This window comes from Acanthopagrus latus, chromosome 7 (genome assembly GCF_904848185.1).
Source record: "Acanthopagrus latus isolate v.2019 chromosome 7, fAcaLat1.1, whole genome shotgun sequence".
NCBI classification, from domain to species: domain Eukaryota; kingdom Metazoa; phylum Chordata; class Actinopteri; order Spariformes; family Sparidae; genus Acanthopagrus; species Acanthopagrus latus.
In genome coordinates this window covers 26,223,057-26,237,310 of record NC_051045.1, presented here as the reverse complement: position 1 = coordinate 26,237,310, position 14,254 = coordinate 26,223,057, and the positions used below count along the sequence as shown (strand labels likewise).

Sequence of the window (14,254 nt, the reverse complement as noted above, 5' to 3'; positions counted from 1 at the left end):
GTAATTAAGTTAGATTACAAGTTACTTTATTAGACTCCAAATGTTTCTTCAAATTCGACGTTGTGCTTTTGAAGCTCGATAGTACTTTGTCGCCAGCGCAGAGTGTACAACGAACCTTAATATTCTCATCTTTAGCTGACACAAACTCAAAATAATGACTGTATTTCCAGCTAAGAAAACGCACATCTCTCTCCTCCATTGTTGTTTGTGTTAGTGTCGCTGCATGGTGTAACATGTGAGTTGTCCTCGTGCTGAGAAACATGACTTGTCGCATACGTGACATCACTCCCTGAGAACCAAGGAGAAAGCAAAAACATATATTCTTACTAAGGAAAATGGCAAAAATAATAGTAACGCGCAGTGATTTGAATAAGTAACTTTAATCTGATCACTGGTTTGGAGATATTAATGTGTTATATTACTCGTTACTGACAAAAGTGGTCAGATTTATTACTCTCAGATTCTGAGCACAAATCTTACACATCTAATCTTACGCCACCTACAAGGCCACCTACACATCTGTGCATCGACAACAGAAAGACAAGGGACTATGGAGGTTCCCCTTTATGTATGAGGCCAGCATGGGCCCTCTTCATCAGAGGTGAGAGATGAGCTGCTAACCTGTGTAGCTCAATCTGATGCACTCTCTCCTTCACCGACTACTGTACAATGAAATCTACCTCTCCAGTGCATCTCGCATTCCCAGTCCGTCTGAACTGATCCTCTGCACTGAATACCTGATGCCAAAGTCTGTGAAAAATATGACACATCATCAATATATAAAAATAAATAAATAACACGTAATGACTTTCCTGAACATGATGTAGACACATATCAAATACAGAGCTCATTATAATGACCTGTCTACAACGTAAAGATGAGCGTAGCTTTATGACTTGTTTGGCAAAGTCAGCCTTGATCTATACATAACTCATATGTGTGTGATCTATAATGTAAATGTCCAGCTTGTTAGTACCATGAATACTTACTGCCGAACTTCCATCAAAATGCTTTGAGTGGTTAGTCTCCTCTCTTATGTCTCAAGTTTTGGATCATCTTGCTGTTTTAGCAACACCTTTATTTTCTTAACATGAGTGCAAAAATTAAGTTATTTGTTGAAAACTATTTTGGCAATGTCGCTAATAAACATCGTCAGGAAATGAGCTAGTTGCTAACGTGCTTAACCGACAATGCTTACGTGCTGACGTTTTGCAGATTGCATTTTTTGATTTATAATTACAACGTATTTAATAAATACACTGAAAAATGCAGCTAAGGTATCTGCATTCAAATGTAAAAAATAAAACCAGTAGAACATATTTTGTTGGCTTGCAAACTTAAGTTATTGCAAATGTTCCCAACAATGTTCAGACAGTTATGGTAAATCATAAAGTACACATGCGTTAACAGTGGGATGAAAGCTTTTTAATTAAAAAAACAGTTTAGCCCAAAATCACAATCACATTGCCTCAATTCAAGTGAGGAAAAACCTGCTATACTGCAATAAACAGTATGAATTTTATGGTTTATTTATTCTGTCCTTCTCTCTGTCCTTCCGTCTTTTTTTGTTGAACTCATGAATGGCACTATCAGTATTATATTGAACTATTTTCTGATTGTATTAATGTCTGTTAACTATATATTGTTGTTGATTTTTTTTTAATATATCACTCAGGCCATAATGTGAACACAGAATTGGCTAAAGTGATTGTTAGCTGTCTGTCTAATGAACTAAAAAATAGTCACACAATCCCAAAAGTGAAACTACACAGAAATCTATGTACATCATATACGAGTAGTTTTTTTCTGAACATATACTATATACTGTTAATTCATTAGTATTGAAGGATGCAATTTTTCAGATTGATAAAGCATAAATGAATTACATATAATAATTGTGTATTTTTGTCACATTAAGGGTGAAACGCTAAGAATGATATATGATCAATGAGTGTTTATGCGTCACATAACCTATTGACTAAGATTTAACCAGGGAATCGGTCCCTTGTATGTGATGTAATTCATGCCAGTAGGGACAGACAGATATAATCTGAATGGAAAGTGATGTCGTGACATAGAAGTGTTTAAGAAACTTACTGTATCAGTCTCAGGAGATGTTCGGATATGAAGAAATGTGTGACTGCTGTTTGGTTTTTGTCTGTGACATCTCATGCGTTCCTCATGCCTAAAATTAACCAACCAAATCAACAACCCTTGTGAGCAGGGATGTGTGCATGATTATAGAAGGGCAGGGGCTCAAAGTCAGAAAAGGGCAATGTGTGTGTGCGCATAGCACGGGCCATATTTTTTTTTCAGGCCTTAATAACACAATTATGTAGATTCATGTAAAATGACTAAAGAAAGTACTTAAACTACTTAGCGGTGTATCCTGTGTAGCCATGAGTGATATGCAATTGCAATTTCTTTTGTGTCATCAAATTATTGTCAACATGAGTTTATTCACATTATCATAATTGGATAAAGGTTTGGAAGACATGCAAGTCAGCAGCAATTATTAAAAAGCAACCCTACAGTAAGCCAGCATATAAAATGATACAGTATCATTACTGCTTGGTCTCTCTCTCTCACACACACACACACACACACACACACACACAGCTAATGTAGCCTGAGACCCATATTAGCTAGACAATAGGCTAGACCAATTTCACGACTTCCCGAAACCGAGTCATGACTTCCAAATTGGTTGGCTAATATGATATTTTTTCCAAGGTTGCACATTGACACTGTTTGCATAACAAAAAGAAAATCATGGGAGGGCAAGTGAAAAACTAGAAATACAGGCTACACATCTAAAAATGTGACAAAACCAAGAAACGACTACTGTGACTGCTACCGTGAATCTTAGTAAGAACAGCAATGTTTACAACAGCAAAGTCACAATAAACTCAATATCTGGAAGAAGTTTAAGATTTGTGGCAAGATAAACAGCCGACACAGACAGCTGTCGGATTATTCTTAACTCTCATTAACAAGCAGATAGCTTAACAAGAACACATGGGTGCTTATTTGAAATATGACTCATATTTGAGCATGTTGAATAAGTGTAAGGCAACTTGTTAGCTCCCATACAGAAGTTATGTTAATGGATTTATAACTTACAAAGGCTCAAGTCGCTCCACTGTCACGTCTCATCTATATGGGTGGTGGAGTTCTCGATGAGGCAGCAGCTTCTCTCTCTGCCACAGCGGACAGAGAAGTGGTTTTACTCTTAACACACACCCACACCACCGTATTACAAGGAAACACATATCATAGATAACTGTGGCGTTTTTAGATAGATAAAATTACTTTAATTATCCCAGACAGGGAAATTATTATACCGTCATTTTTTTTCTTTTACATCCCTATACACAACGCAAATTTATTTATTCATTAAAAACACACACGAAAAGGGCACGAGGTAGGTACGAGGCAAAAAGGGCAGGGGCTGAAGCACCCCTCGGGCCCTATGTGTGCACGTGCCTGCTTGTGAGTAGGTGATGTGCCAGTTGTAAGAGGCTGAATGTGGGTGGCATGATGCTACATTCAGGGCAACTTGGAAATTCTGTACAAACCGTGTCCCATACTGATTAAATACGGAACGATTCCGTATTTTACAGGGCAGGTGGCAACGCTAGTCTTAGGATAGCAAGCAACAGTACACATGGTGTGTGTCAGCTGAATTCAGGTTAACCATCTCTCTCTCTCTCTCTCTCTCTCTCTCTCTCTCTCTCTCTCTCTCTCTCTCTCTCTCTCTCCGGTATTAAAAATCTTGGAGAATAATGACAATTAATTAAAAGACTTATCATACCGTATTGCAGTCGTGACTAATCTTACTCCCTGACCTCACTGCTCTAACCCTCTTTTATGTGTAATTTATTAGTTTTCTTTCTCCCTACGTCTCCACTAACACTCCCAGTATGGCTTCATGCCTGTGTGAGAGAGTGTGACAGTGCACCTTTGAAGACTTGGACAGAAAGTAGTGCTTGGGACAATCTTGGATCCCAGAACTACAGTCCTGAAACTGCAGCGTCTGCCACAACAGGCACGTTGCTACAGGTGTAAGGAGTCTCTTTGTTCACTGACAAGTGTAACACTAAACTCCCCTGAATCCTCACCCTTCATGAGGTTCTTTGTGTTGTGTTTTTCTTCCACTCTACATTTCCATCATTTCACCCACATCACAAAGTAATCATTGCCCGACAGCGCTCCACTGTTTTTCCCCAGCATACGAATATCTTGTCCATGTCTCTGAACCAGGTCACTGGGTTGATTTGATATTTCTAGCTGTCTCTTTTTCATCTTGAAAGTCGTGTAGGGTTGTTCAGCTGAAATGTATTTAAAAGTTAATATGGATTTTAGAGTTCACACAGGCCATAAAGCCTTAACCCGAGCAGGCTGAAAATGTACTTCCCAGGATAGGCGTGTCAATCAAGTGCAGCCCTCCTCGGAGGGTTTTGATGCAGGGCTTTGATCTGCCAAAAGATAGCTTGTAGTGGAAATGTTACGTCAACCCAATCTTTAGGATTTCTATTTTTCCATCTGCCTTCTTTATTCTCTCCTCCCTCCCTTCCTCCTCTGATGGTCGGCACAGATTATAGTAAAGGTAAAGTGAAGCAGATTCAGTTTTGAATGCCTGAATGATCTTGATCTGAGCTTCACTGGTTATGTCAGAGATTTCAGATATTTACCAATGACAAATCACATTTTGAACAGAGTAAATATTATAATATATGATATACTGTGTTTATATATATACACACACACACACACACACACACACACACACACACACACACACACACACACATTTATCTTGGATATATTGGCTAGATTTATGCTTTACTGTTTGAATTTTCCTTTTTCACTTTTAAGTTTATTTCACTTCATACAATAGTGTCTTATTACACTTACTACTACTGCTGCTATAAATTGAGCAGTCAACAAGTTGGAAAGGTACAGTTAGAGTAATTTGCAACTAAAGTCGACCAGTATATCACAGACTACTGAGTACATCAATGTCCCTGCTCGGTGTGATAACGTACAATCTCCCCGACAGCCTCTGTAATCTCATTTAGCCATGTGTTTGCAACCACCACTTTTAAGACACGTTAATGCTTGATAATTCAAATGTGACGTATATACTGAATGAAAATAACATTATTTCGGCTAATTTAACTTTCCGTCCTTCTTCAAGAGATGACGTGTCTCTGAAAAGAGTGCTGGATTCTCCTAACTGATCTTTTTTTTTGTACAACATCCGAGTCATTAATATACATTTTCAAGATGCAGCCACAGCTTATCTTTATAACTCTGGTCATAGTTGGTGTGGACGTCCAAAGTTTGATAGGCCTACCTGCCTCATGCTTTGCTTGATTAGAGTGAATCTATAAGTGATTCAACAATCCCTTTCAGTGGTGCTGCTCGAGTCAGATCCACTGTGTGCGTGATTGGATGAATTTGAAGATGGGGTCGACTTAAAAAAAAAAATCCTCCAGTATCTCCCCAGCTGCTTCCTTTGAGCCTTTTGCCCTTTCATCTAGTCCATTCAGGCAGTCCACCTCCTCTCACTTTCACCTCTCCATCCATTCCCGCCGGCCTCTCTCTTTTTAAATGTCTCAACTTCTGCTTGCTTTCTGTCTCATTGAACTCTCATTGGCAATTTCTTCTCCCTCCTCTTCCTCCTCTGTGGTCCTGCTCTTGTCACACACATTTCTCACTGTCACACATTTCTCACATCGACTCAGGAGAAGAGACACTGACCAGAATATTATCCTGGACTGGAGCTCTGGAAACATACATGGAAACAAAACATTACAGCAGTTACATAAAGGCACAATTATAGACATTAGCGAGGAAGAAATCTAAAGATTATACTAAAGGTATTTACTGTATAGCAAGATGGTGATAACTGAACTTGTAACTGAACGGCATTTCACTGAGTCTGCTCCCTTTGTCGATGCAAATTAACAAACAATTACGCTGTAATCATCTCAGCTGGCGTTGGTGCCTGTTGATTAGGAGTTCAGTTTGTGAAATATCAAAGACAAACAGCCAGTCGGAAGCTAGTTGCTTTTTTTGTTTTTTACTTCTGTTTACCTCACCTGCACTCGCTTTTTCTAACTCTTTTCTCCCTCTTTCAATCACTTTTCCTCATTCAGCTGATGCTGATAATGAGTTTCATTACTGAAAGTGGCCTTCCAGTGCTATCTCAGAAGATTGCAGTGCTAGTGAAATGCAGCAGATCATCGCAGTGATTCTGCTTTCTTCCCGCACGTTTTACCCATCATGCAGCATGGCGGCAAATGTGTGCCGCTGCAGACATCGCAGTATGCAAAAAAGGGCTTAAAGGTAATTATATTCATACATATTTAACCCATCTTCTAACTGACAGGTGTCCCAACAGCTGTAATTATGTTAAGTATGAAGGTGTTTCACTGCAGGCTAGGCGTTGCATATCTGTTGTCTAAGCATGTGATTAAAAGAGCAGCTTCCTGTTCAGACTGTTATTGGTTGGGACGTGCTGTCACAAGAAGTCTATAAATAGACCCCAGGGAATGCTGGTGATGGTGTGTGTTTGTGATCGTGTGTGTGCGCAATTACTTGTGCTACCAAGATGATACCAGTCGTGTGTTGATGCTTTGAGAGGATGGGAAGTTCAGCCAAAAAAAACCCCCAAAGCATTCTTTTACTGAAATGATGACAGAAAAGCTTCCTCACTGGTCATTACAGTGGAGATTCCCAGCTGTGGTCCAATGTGTCTGAGGAGCAGATGAGTATGGCAGGATGGCGAGAGGAAGGAGAAAATAAAAACACATTCATTATGCAGTGCCATATGTTATTCCAAGTGGCCTGAAACCGAAGCAGGTCTCACCGTTAGTCATGCCCAGTACATGACTCCTGAGCTGGTGTTTGATGCTGCTCCTTAACTGCCCCTGAATCCATCTAATGATGAATAGTTTGTTCATGTGATACAACAAATCGATACTGGATTGCGGTGTAAGGCTTGTTAGCTTTGGGGTAAGCGCTTGAATGCTTTTAATGGGTACCCGATGTATTGTTATTCAGTCTGGACCACTAGATGCACGTCACAATAAAGGTGTTCAGTTCTTACATATAGCACAATAAACAACAAGCAATAAACAATCATTTTTTATGAATTTAAGCTATTGCGAGAAGGAAATGCTCACACCATCCTTACAGAAAACCAGTCCTGCTTTTGAAGCAGTAAGAGTATCTCCAGATCAGACAGACCAGCTTGGGGTTTGGTCCAAACAGATCGCCGTTCAAAGCCAATCAAAGACTATCTTGCTTACCTCCAGCTTGGTCCCACCGTCATTAGTTGTATATGAGACCACTTAAACGAGAGTAGAACATTGTTACTGGATGAAAAAGATATGATGAAGCTCCTGATGATCAATCAACTATTTGACAATGTTAATAGTCGATGACTACAAGAAATGCAGTATTTGTGAATGCCCTAGATGATACTGAACATTTCTGAAGGACTTCTGGGATAACGGTCTGTAACGAAAGCTCAAAGTTCAAATACTAGATGTTTCAAAATAAGCAGTATATGTTCACATATAAAGGCAAGGCCTCTACCTGTTTTGAACAGCTGCAGGATATCAAAATTGTACAAATAAGGACAATGTCACACCTTCCAGAGGACAGTCTCCTCTGCGATGGAAGACAGGGGACAAAAGTAGATGTGTGAAGAATGATGACACAGAGCTTGAGAGGGAAGTCCACTTTCTCACCTCCATACACCTTCCATACTGCTGTGTGAAGCTGGTGGTGAAGCAACAAGCGTTTGCGGTACACTGACACCTTCAGCAACCCCAGTTAAAGTTTTGATGAAGAGTTTTTTGTGATGCTAAAAGTGCATATTTCATCCACAATGATAATGAGACGTCATGATATAAATTTAGATTCTGGTGTCAAAGCTCCTCAGCACTCGTATTTAATATGAAGGGAACAAAGGAGGATGCAAGGTAATGTAATTAGAGATTGACAAAGTCTGTGCAGGAAGTTTTGCACTAAAGCACAGAAGACCTCCCTTGTTGTTTTTCTAAAGCATAATCAACATTGTTGCCCTTACCTTAACTGCATGTGTCTATTCTTGTTGCCATAACAACAAATACCATTATCCTTAAGGAAGTAGTCATTTTGAACAAAATTTGTCTCAAGTACTTGATTACAGATCCAAGTGAACAAGGCTGAACAGGACAATACAACACAGCCTCCAAGAAGACCAAGGCCAATGTGGTTTGAACTACTTTGAAAAGAAGAGATAGCGTAACATATCCACTCAACAAACAACCTTAACCTGCAACCAGTAAATGGTAAGGTGTCTAATCAAGAGCTGAAATCTGAAGTAGTCATTAGTCCAATCAAACACTGCGACACATAATTACACAAGAGCCTGAAGTACATCATTAGCATGAAAAGCTAATTGCACCGATATTTTTTGATTTACTTTTATCCACAAAATTTAAGGTTAACTTGAATCCCTAAAGCATTTAAAAGCTTTGTGTTCTCAGCGACATAAATCCCATTTTATTAGATAGGTAACAGTGTAAAAAAGGTTTAGATTTAAATCCAGCTAAATGGTACTATGCCATCTGCTGTCGCAATTTGTCACTGCACTTTAGTTACATAGCAAAGGATTGTGGCTGGTCCTCAGACCTGGGAAAGATCGACTGTAGAGGTAATGGTGTTTGAATCTCTGAATTAACTGTATTATTAGCAGAGTAGGAGTTGGGCTGGTTAATTTTATCCCATGTTTTTACCGAGTTCGTGCTGTCCCGTCAACAGAAAGAACCTTTGCTGATCCATTTTCCTATCACCCAGGTGCCCAGTAAAGCTGCTGTCAAGCTTGAACTGCTTCGAGTGATTCCTTAAGGCAGAAGACGTCACACAGTGGTCACAGATATACAAAGAAAAACCCAGGCGTAAAATACATACTGTGTGCTTTCACAGCTCAAATATGCACTCACAATAAAAGAAATACTGGGAATGATTATTTAACAATTTGTATCAGAGTACTTTCTTTCTTTGCAGTACATGACTCATATCGAAGCCCCAGAATCAGTGCTGAATGACATTTCAATAATGACCTTGAGTTATTGACCGGGGGTGCTCTCCACTGGAGTCAAGTGTGTTCCAATCAAGTGGAGGGGAACCAGAGTGTGATTAAATCGCCTGTCAGACAAAGTCAAGGTTTCATCAAAAGGTTTGCAGAAACACTCGACACGCCCCGTCACCACAAGCACTCACTCAAAGACACACACGGAGCAGGATACGAACACAACCTCTTCATGTCTCTGTAGGGAGAACTCCATCATCTGTTGAAAATGACCTACAGGGTAAAACGATTTGCCCTGATGGTGTGTCCTCCATGAGAGTGTGAACAATGAACCATCAATCCTCCTCCAGGTTTCTTAGCGTGTACAGTATATGCCTGTCTGAGGGAAAGTGTTGACTCGGATCTTCTCACTCTTATCAAGTTTTCTCTCTTTCTCCATGACATGAAGAGACACACTTGAATAGTTTTGTGTGACGATTTGCTCTTTTATCCCGAGGAAGACACATTTTTGTCTAAAAGACAATACAAACGAAACACATATCTTCTAGTGACACTCAGCCAGGCTGTGTTGGTCTCTGCTGCAGCCCAGTTAGCCAATCCTAAGTTCCGCCCCTCTTAGTTACTGTTCCTAGATCAGACAAGCTCCTTTAGTCAGCTGCAGCAGTGTGTAATGAAGTCTCCAGTCTCCAAAGTGTATCAGCTTTTGAAGCCAACTTTCATAGTGGCCAAACTGTGTAATTACATTGTCACATGACACACTGGGGCCAATTAAGACTTTCCCATAGGCTAACATTGGATAATGGATAATCTTTCTTGAGCATCACACCCCTTTGAAATGACTTGTTTCACTGTCATGCCCCACTGAGAAGCTTTGATGCTGCTTTAAACGTTGATACGTTTAAAGCAGCATTACTGGGACACAGTCAGTATAGCTTCTAGATGCTCACAGACTATAGTATGTGAAGGAAAGATAAATTCACAATGTTCAGTTTTATGAACACGGCAAAATGACGTGCATTGAGGACAAGTCCTTCCAGTCCAAAGGAAAACAAAAGAGGCCACTTATACCTGCACTGCTGCGTATATTCGCCTTTACCCCCCTTTTTGCTTCATAAAGTACTCTTTGTATTTATTCCTGATTACAGACCATGGGGCTGACCATTACTGCCAGGCAGTTAGCATTTCGCTTCACCAAAGATGTGACTTTACAGAATGTGAAGTGTCCATGAAGGTCTTGGCATTGATTTAATGTGGGTGTTCATCACTGAACAAGACGAGGGGTCTTTAGTGATGGGGCCATTCTAATTGAGGTTGATGCGCTGCAGTTTTTGATTAGGCTTATACATCGAAAGACATTGAGTATTTTGAGCACTTGTAGTTATGTTATACACTTTATTGACTGACTACATGTATTGGTACAGAAGTCAGCAATAGTTGGCAGTATACTGAGACTTAGCACCCATGTCCACATAGCGTCTTTTTTCAATTGTTCCCAGTGAGCAGCGAGCATCCGCGGCAGCAGGCAGCCGCCCACAGAAAAAGTGCAACGCCCACTCCTTCTTCGGAGTGACCCCTCTTTTTTTTTTTTTTTTTTTTTTCTGTGGTGCGGCTGCTCAAAGCGCTTCAAGCTGAAAAACCCTGACGTCACCTCGGCTCTCTTTCTTTTCCCTGGCCTAGGCGATAGGCACTTCCAGTGTTTTTCTGCCCAGAAAAAAAACTCCATGTGGACACAAGTCCTTCGTGTTCCAGCTCGCCTGCCTGGCCCGCTCTTGTATTTGATTCAGTGCTACGGTCACTTGCTTATACAAACCGAGGAGGTAAGTGTCAGCAAGACATCCTGGTGGGTCTTTAAGGTCTTCAGCATCATCAGATTCTCATTATAACACACAAAACGTGTATTAGTGTTAAGATGATTGAAAATAACATCTCTCCTTATGCCCATTTGGCCTCTCTGGGCTGAATTTCAGTCCCAGTATGTCCCTAACCAACAGACCCACTCATGAACAGGTTTCATTGAGACCATATCCTCAATAGAAAGAAATGAAATTTCATTCACCTTTGTTCTACAGGGGTGGTCACAGTAACCTCAGAGGTCAATAACTCAAAATTACCTTCCCTCTCGATACAGCGGGGTGTATGTGAGAAATTACTTTTTATAAATAAACACACACATTCCCAAAGCTGTGTTTCTGTCTGACTCATACATACATAGTGCAGCATGTCTTGCACACGCACACACACACACGCACACACACACACACACACACGCACGCACACATGCTGAGAAACGAATGGACATGGACTCAGTCTCAACTTGGACAGTGTGACACGGAGCCTCCCTGTGAGCTTAGTTTCACACAGTAATTGAACGCATTCAGTGTTGGGTAGAGGTGTAGGGAGCTTATGAAAGAGGGAAAAAGAGAAAAGGAGAGATAGCAGAGTCAACCTTTATATGACTGACCTCCAGAAACAGAACCATTAAGTAACAAGTGAGTCGATGTTTGTTGGAAAGAGTGACATTGACACAAAAAGATTCAGGTAGATGAACATGATAGCATTTACATTTTGTCCTCACAGTCCTAGTGGCCTTAAAACAGCAGGTGACATCTCTGCTCTCTTATTTTCTGCCAGTGCTGAGGCTAATATTGTCTTGTGATTGCATAGACTATCAAACAGTTTTGTTAGGTGTCCTGCTGATTACATCTCTTCTCATTAAAGCAGAATAATTACTGCGTGCAAATCAGAACTCGTCCTCGCTCAGGAGCAAAGAGGAGCGATGACTCAAAACCTGTCAGCCACTGTCAGACCTTCAGCGGGAAAGACTCGTTTTTCTCCCTCTGAATCATCTCTGTCATGTTTGCACTCTCCCCTGCATGTCTTCCCTTGCTTCTTTATGCACAGATTTCAAGATTTGATTTTCAGATATTGGATTCTCTCTGTGCTGCTTTACAAACTGTGAGCTCGACTGAAGTTCTCCGTCAACATGTTTTGCCGTCTCTCTCTTTTGATCCCTTTCACCATTCAGCGCTGTATAAAGAGGTGACAGTCGAAGGGTGACAGTGAATGAGAGATGAGTCAAAGCCCGTGAAAACAGAAGGACCTTTGTCGCCTCGACTGTTATTGGTAATCCTTGTTCTCACTGAGCAGCAGAGAAAGAAAACGTTCTTATTTTTCCTGTCTGACTTGTGGTACGCAGGCAAAAACAACAAAATGATATTCAACATTGTCGGTGTGCATGTAATGAACTGTGTCAGATGAATACAGAGAATTGCTTTTTAGAAAATTGAGAAATTTTGCTGCAGCAGGTCACCGTCCACCCAGCTCGTTTCCTCCACTCTGTCCTGCTCTACCGCTTATCTCTAACACCTACTATTCTATACTGCTGCAGTGACACTGTGTGCCCATGGGAACAATTAAGATCTCCACTGAAAACCCTGGTAAAGCAGTGAAAAGGGGTGGTGACAGCATCTTCGATTCAAAACACAGATTCTTGTTCTGGTTGTAAGCCTGGAGAGCTGATTCTCTGTGGTTCTGTTTGATAGGCCACCAGAGAGGTGCATTATGAGCAGTGGGCAGGACCAGCTGGTTCCCCTGTTAATGGATAAAGTCCATGTATCACTGAGAGAATGAGACTGAATGGAAGCATGTCTTTAAAAGGAAGATTTAAAGGGGCCCTACATAGTTTTGGAGAAGAAATTCAAAAAAGTTGAATATTTATGACATCAATGAGGTAATAATATAAACTCAGATATGTTACATTTTCCCTAAGTGAATAAATGAGCTGTTCTCAGAGGAAGGAAATTGTGTTGTCCAAGCATATTGCGTGCATAATTGCCACATTTCTGCTATTTATAGCCTCAGCTATAATGTAATGTACAAGGTACAAAGTAGATGGGCCATGAAAATACACAAAAACAGCAAAAAACAAAAACAGTGATAGAATTTAAGGGACACTGTGTAGTTTCGGCGGAGGAGTTCAAACTAAGAATTTTAGAAATTCACAATATTAATGCAGTTATAACACAAAGAAAATATCACTGGTTGAAGCTAGTAAGGTGGCAGGGTCCGCCAACTGTGAGCAAAACGGAAATTGTGATGAAATTTGATTACAATTTCTTCCCCAGAACTACAAAGTGCACCTTTAAATTCATGAAACTGAAATTTATGGAGTCATATTACTGGCACACATGCACACAGCCACAGCGAGTGACCGCTAGTGACGCCTTACACTACCAAACAGGTCAAGCAATGAAGAAACACTTGAAGAAATGAAAGAGGCAGAGAGAGCGAGTATGTTGCATAGAGAGGAGAGAGCGGAAGCTAACTGCAAAATGAATAGAACGTTAACTTAAGCAACAACAAGGCTTACAGCAGCTTTATCTGTGCAGCCATAGCAGGAACTGTGTTCTTTCAGCCATATAACCCCATACATCTACTCATGGACAAGATGTGAGCTAACAAGCCTTGCTAACGCTTCAGCTCTTCACAGTTCACAGTTTTACAGTCTCGTCCACGAGTAGATTCCCTTCAGTAGAAAAAAAAAAAAATCTAGATGGATGCTCTTCATCTCCATGTAGGGGTGGTTGGATTGCATCCACTTCTGTGCTTTCAGTGGGTGGATTTCACATTCCATCCAGCAGCTGACTGATTGATTGATTCGTCCTTGTTGGCACTGCAGACGGACGTACACTTATGCTTTTCTTGCACTCGCCAACCACCTGCACGGAGGGAATTCATGAGTATCAGTGGGAAAAATCAAGAATCAACAAGAGTTCAGCGGAATTCTCTTTGTGGGAACAGTAGTCGATCTGCTGGCTCAGAGGCTTCAGGGTGCATGAGTTGGTCACGACAGTGGAACTGATTAAAGCCCACATCAACTTTGTAGGCCCACCCACGAAGCATGAATATTTACAGGACTACTGGGAGGCCAAGGAGACTAATTAGCAGATCTGGCATAAATCTGCAGCGTTTCTCCTAACCCTCACCATTTTGGTCCGGAGTGTCCCCTAAAGCCCTGCTGGATATGACTGAGCCACAGTAATCGGTTTGTCTAGGATCATCTCCAAAATGAGCGGGCTAATATCCTTCCTCCCTCACCACATCCTCACTCAGCTCAGTTTCAGGTCTTCATGCGGAGCTGTCCGTAGTGCTGAAGGACTTGCC

General features: G+C 40.8%; 1 protein-coding gene and 1 long non-coding RNA gene across 6 annotated transcripts in view; both read left to right on the top strand.

Moving 5' to 3' along the window:
- Positions 1 to 14,254, top strand: part of LOC119022986 (kelch domain-containing protein 8B-like) — a 215,111-nt gene that overhangs the window by 172,018 nt on the left and 28,839 nt on the right. The gene's annotated exons all lie outside the window — the stretch shown is intronic.
- LOC119022987 lies at positions 6,082 to 9,027 on the top strand. The gene is made up of 3 exons (XR_005076136.1): positions 6,082 to 6,354; positions 8,194 to 8,348; positions 8,857 to 9,027. It is a non-coding gene; the product is annotated as an uncharacterized LOC119022987 (long non-coding RNA).